Consider the following 6,428-nt stretch of genomic DNA (forward strand, 5'->3'; position numbering starts at 1 on the left):
TTAGCGAGATGCAAAATTGTGCAACTAAGACCTCGGCAAAAACATTCAAATTAATAACAGATTTCTTCAGTTATCTTAGATTAATTCTCACTATTCTGAGGAAGTGTACTGGCTATCAAAGGTATTTGTATATTTTAAGGGAGTATGCAAGCACAGACGTTCACTTTGCCTAGCCGAGTTCTGGTAGGAGCAAACCAAACCTATGTATGTGTACAACTTTAATGGGCAGGGCGGATTGGCCATCTGGCAATTCAGGCAAATGCCAGATTGGCTGTACCATTTTATTTGTTGGGGGCTGTGGTTGAAAATTAACAATTGTTTTGGTTTTTAAACATAAAAAAATAAAACAATGAAAAATATGACATAGCCGGCATCCCATGAGCCTGTTAATATAGTGGCCCAGTTTTCTGATTGGCTGAGCTAAGGTCATGCAAACTCACATTCATCCTCTGTTATCAGTTAGACAGCCAAGATCATGGATTGTAAAAAAAAAAGTGCCTGTAAACTTAGAAAGAGCACATTCTACGTTGTCACCTCACTCAACTTCCTATGATTCGGTCAAACAGTAAAGTGCATTATCCTCATAATCCCTGTAAATAAAGTGCCTTCCCTGCCGTTGTGCATGTGCACTCGCTGAGGCCTGTTACTGTGATGAATGAGCCCCCCCCCCCATGCGTTCGGGAGAAAAATGTGTTCTGATCATATAACATTTCAAAATGCAACTGCGGGGTAAACACAGCTTTGGAAGCTTCTTGTCCTTGTCCTTGTCGAAGAGAGGTGAGTCTCAGCTTTCTGTAGGCGACATGTGTGAAAGAGCAAAGCCTATTAGGTGTCATGGGAAGTAGCATACAACTGCAAAGTTTTTTGGATGAATACATGGCTACTAGCAGTGGGTATTGTATTTATAGTTAGCAATCTAGATAATGCTTTTTGAGTTTCCACTACCTCAGGTGTTGAACCCCAAATGAATTAGCCTACGATATTAGTTAGTGCACATAAAGATGTATGCAATTTATCGTTATTGATCCCTCCCCCAAAAATCTGGAAAATCTGGAGCCCTATTTTGACAGTAGAATATAGCAACTGTAGTCTAATTGTCAACCCAATATTCAAGACAATCCCTGGATTAGGTTGTGCGTTAACACATGCTTGGACGTGTTAGATGAAACAACGTATTTATTGAATACCCCGGTAGTCTATTTATTACACTTTTAAATAAAGCCCTATGAAATACTCTCCAAGATGATTACTCATGATTTGGGTCTGACCAAATCACAGGCTGCTGCCACCACGGGAAACTGTTAGCCTGCAGCCCTGTTAAAAGTAATTAACACATATGACAGGCATGCATTTGCAATATAGCCTAAGTAGTTATCTTGGTGTTTATAACGCAGACAGACAGAACAAGAAGAATCACCGAGTGACCGCAGAGAAGATACGGAGACAGATAGACAGCACAACAGGTCGGCAAACAAAATGACTAGAGCAGAAGCACCATTATAGAGGTGAGTTTTATCTCCAGTGGTGTTTTTACATATTGTATTGGTTTTAAACAGCTGGTTAAAAGGAGGACCATGTTTTGCCAGTCACTAGTATAGAACTGGTTGAGAAACGCTGTACTGACAATGTTATGTGTCAGCATTATTGCATGTGTATAAGTATGGTGTGTAGGGTCAGGGTGTGTGTTTGGGAATGGGGTGTGTGTGTGTGTGTGTGTATGACTGGGGGTGAGTTGGTGGCGGGTGCAGTGATGTGGGATGGCGTGGATAAAATGCTCGGGCCGAATTATTGTCCCAGTCCACCCCTGTTAATGGGACAGTGGTTAGGGCATTTGTAATCGGTGCTGGTGGCCTACGTTCGAGACCCACTATGGGAGTGTGATGAAGAGGCTTTGCGCCGACATCGCACTGTGACTAGTTCCCTGTTTTGTTAAAGTTTATAGCCAAAGTATTTCTGTATAACAAACACCTGCGCTTACACTTCTGGGTAGCCTCCACTGCGAATAGTTTCTGCAGTCAAAACAACTGGGAACTCAGAAAAATACGAGCTCCGACTTGGATAATCGATTTGAACTGTCATCCAACTCGGAATTTCAACTCAGGAACTCTGACCTCTTTCTAGAGCTCCGACCTGAAGATCACTGACGTCATGATTTGACCTTGTATTTTTCAGAGCTCTCAGTTGTTTTGAATGCGGCAAGTAAACAGATGGCTGCCGGTCAAATGCAGTGGTTATAGGAAAGGTGAAGTCAATACGTTCTGTGTAAACGTCATCACGTTTACACGTCTTACTCTGACATTTAAGAAGTCTGTTGCAGACCTTGAGGAGGAAGGGGCTGTCCCAACAATGACTGTTTTGAGCTAGATTTGTACATACTGAGTGACCTTTGATACATACTGAGTGACCTTTGAAATAATTATCTTTTTTTTGGTGGCGATTTTCACTGTAAATAGTTGTTATTGGAGATGGACTCCTTCGCTTGGTGCAAAAAAATGTAAATATATAACTAATGTGATGGAAAATGTTATGTTGTAGCTTTTCTTCTTACCAATTTCTGTGTTCTATGTTTGTGCTTTTCTGATAACCATTTTCTGTGTTCATGCAAGTGACTGATTGAATGAACCCTCACTATCAGTATCTGCAATTTGTGATGAAAGATATCTCAGTTTCAAGGTCTCAGCTTAGAGAGAAGATGCCTCGTGAGGTGTTGGTCTGGCACATGCATGACCCAGTATTGGGTGAAGCAAACGTTAATGATGAATTAATTATGAATGAATAAGCTAAATAATGCAAATACAAGTTGTCTGTATATAAGGGATCTAACGGGACTGCCCCAGGGGGAGCTCATGACAGACGTTCACTATGGTGCATCAGGTTTGTTGGAACCTCTCCAGTTTACTATTAATAAATTATGATTAATTTCAGATTGACTTTGAGTGTCCCATGCGTGGAAATTCCATGACACCAAGAACTTTGTTGTCATGCGCTTCCCTGACATCTCCCCAGGCCCTCAACATTCTACTTTTCTACATTTGGTGGCAGCAGTGGTCCCAGGCCAGCAGGGGGCCACCTAGAATGAGAAGAAGGTTAGCACCAGGAGCACGCTGACGGAGTCGGCTGAATCAGGAGAACAGCCGGAGCAGGAGTTCCGTGAGGTTGAAGAAGAGTATGGGAATCCAGAGGGAGAAAAGGAGAATGATTGTGGCGCCAGGAACGGGGCAGGGCCAGGCACGGAGCCTAGGCCACCAGAAATTGCTGATCTGGGTCAGTCTCTACGGGCCTTCATGTGGAACCAGCATGAGAGGAAGCACCAAGTGAAGGAGTCCATTTCCAAAAACAACTATTTATAGTTGTTTGTAACTTTTTTTGTACATATTGTTTCTGCCACCATTGTCTTATGACCGAAAATAGCTTTTTGACAGCAGAACAGCGAATGCTCACCTCCGACTGGACAAAGATTTTTTCCTTAATGATTCGGAGGTGAAAGATTTACACCTCCTCCCGGACCAGGCCCAAATCCCCATCATTCGCATGAAGAGGAGATGCCGATACAGAGGCCGAGGATTTGGGTGCTTGATGAGAATTTGTTGGTGAGTGGATAATCCGCCGTTACCATCCGTCCTACTAGTGAACGTGCGATCATTGGAGATTAAACTGGATGAGCTCAATTTGAGACTATCCTTCCAATGGGACATAAAACTGTAATATCTTATGTTTCACCGAGTTGTGGCTGAACGAGGACTTGGAAAATATAGAGTTGGCTGAGTTTCCATGCATCAGCAAGACAGAACAGCAACCACCGGGGGGTGGTGGTCTGTGTCTATTTGTCAATAACAGCTGGTGCGCTAAGGAAGTCTTGAGGTTTCGCTCGCCTGAGGTAGAGTACCTCATGATAAGCTCTAGACCACACTATTTACCAAGAGAGTTTTCATCTATATTTCTCGTACCTGTCTATTTACCATCACAAACCGATGCAGGCACTAAGACCGCACTCAACGAGCTGTAAGGCCATAAGAAAACAAGCGAATGCTCACCCAGAAGCGGATTCATCTGATGGCATTGAGGAGAATATGACATCAGTCACCTTAATCAATAATCGCATTGACGACATCGTCCCCACAGTGACACTACGCACGTACGTACACATCCTAACCAGAAGCCATGGATTACAGGCAACATCTGCACTGAGCTAAAGGCTAGAGCTGCTGCTTTCCAGGAGCGGAACACTAAATCCAGACACTCTATAAGAAATTGCTCTATGCCCTCTGACAAACCATCAGACAAGCGTCCAAACAGGACTAAGATTGAATCCTACTACACCGTCTCTGCTCATCGGATGTAGCAGGGCTTTGAAACTATTGCGGATTACAAAGGGAAACCCAGCAGCAAACTGCCCAGTGACACAAGCCTACCAGACAGAAGAAGGCTAAATGCCTTCCATGCTTGCTTCGAGCCAAATAACACTGAACCATGCATGAGAGCACCAGCTGTTCTGGACGACTGTTTGATCACGCTCTCCATAGCTTATGTGGGTAAGACCTTTAAACAGGTCAATATTCACAAGGCCGCAGGGCCAAACAGATTACCAGGACGCTTGCGCAGAGCATGCGCTGATCAACTGGCAAGTGTCTTCACTGGTATTTTCAACCTGTCCCTGACGGAGTCTGTAATACCTACATGTTTCAAGCATCAACACCATAATCCCAGAAACCCTAGACACACTACAATTCACATACCTCCCCAACAGATCCCCAGATGACACAATCTCTATTGCACTCCATACTGCCCCTTCCCACCTGGACAAAATGAACACCTACATGAGAATGTTGTTTGTTGACTACAGTTCCACACCATAGCGCCCTCAAAGCTCATCACTAAGCTATGGACCCTGGGACTAAACACCTCCCTCTAGAACTGGATCCTGGATTTCTGGACGGGCCGCCCCCAGATGGTAAAGATTCGCAACAACACATCTGCCACGCTGATCGTCAACACGGGGCCCCTCAGGGGTACGTGTTTAGTCCCTTCCTGTACTCCCTGTCCACCCACGACAGCGTGGCCACGCACAACTCCAACACCATCAAGTTTGCCAATGACACAACGGTGGTTGGCCTGATCACTGACAACAATGAGACAGCCTACAGGGAGGAGGTCAGAGACCTTGCAGTGTGGTACCAGGACAACAACCTCTCCCTCAATGTGAGCAAGACAAAATAGCTGATTGTGGACTACAGGAAAAGGAGGGCTGAGCACGCCCCAATTCACATCGACAGGGCTGTAGTGGAGCAAGTTCCTTGGTGTTCACATCACTAACAAAGTATCATGGTCCAAACACACCAAGACAGTTGTGAAGAGGGCATGACAATGCCTATTCCCCCTCAGGAGACTGAAACGATATGGCATGGGTCCTCAGATCCTCAAAAGGTTCTGCAGTTGGAATCAAGAGCATCCTTACTGGTTGCATCACCGCTTCGTATGGCAACTTCTCGGCATCCGACCACTAGGCACTATAGAGGGTAGTGCGCACGGCCCTATACATCACTGGGGCCAAGCTTCCTGCCATCCAGGACCTCTATACAAGGCGGTGTCAGAGGAAGGCCTTACAAATTGTCTAAGACTCCAGCCACCCTAGTCAAAGACTGTTCACTCAGCCACCGCACGTCAAGCGGTACCTTCAGCAGCCTCCTCTTGCTACTCTAGATATTTCACTCTTATTCTACACCTGTTGTCTACAAAACATGTGACAAATAAAATTGGATTTGATATGATTTGATGTCACTGTACAGAACAATCCCTAGCTGATGGTAGGAGCATCTCACTCTGATACTCTGTAACAACCCAAACTACCCCAAAAGGTATACTAGCCTTACACTCACATTCAAGCTATCACAACTCATTCTATCAACATAGTAATGTTTATTTTGACATCATGTATTGTTACCACTACCATTTAGCATAAGGTTGAAACTTTCTTTTAATTTTATACTCATTCTCCTAAAACATAGGCTGTCTGAAATGCATTTCCCAGAATGCAATGCATCAAACACTACAGTATGGAAGAGGACAATATCACAATATAACAATCTCATGACAAAGAAAAATAATGTTTGAGTTATCTTTGAGTTATAATCAAACACATTTTTTAAACGATCTGTGTATTCTATGCATAAATGGTCTGTGTATTCCTTTCATATTTCACTTCTCAGTTGAAAAGATTTGAAATGGTTTTAATTAAATTACACTTCCTTTCATTCAAATTCAATTCAAATTATGCTTCCTTTGAGATGTGGCCAATTCAAATTCATTTTTTGGGGTCAATTCCGAATTAATAAAATTCAAACAATCAATTTCAATTGAATTTGAGTTGGCCTCACCCCACAGGTGTGTCAATTGGCCCCCGATGATATCAAAGCAGGACAGAACTTACA

Source organism: Oncorhynchus tshawytscha, linkage group LG10 (assembly GCF_018296145.1).
Source record: "Oncorhynchus tshawytscha isolate Ot180627B linkage group LG10, Otsh_v2.0, whole genome shotgun sequence".
Lineage (NCBI taxonomy): Eukaryota > Metazoa > Chordata > Actinopteri > Salmoniformes > Salmonidae > Oncorhynchus > Oncorhynchus tshawytscha.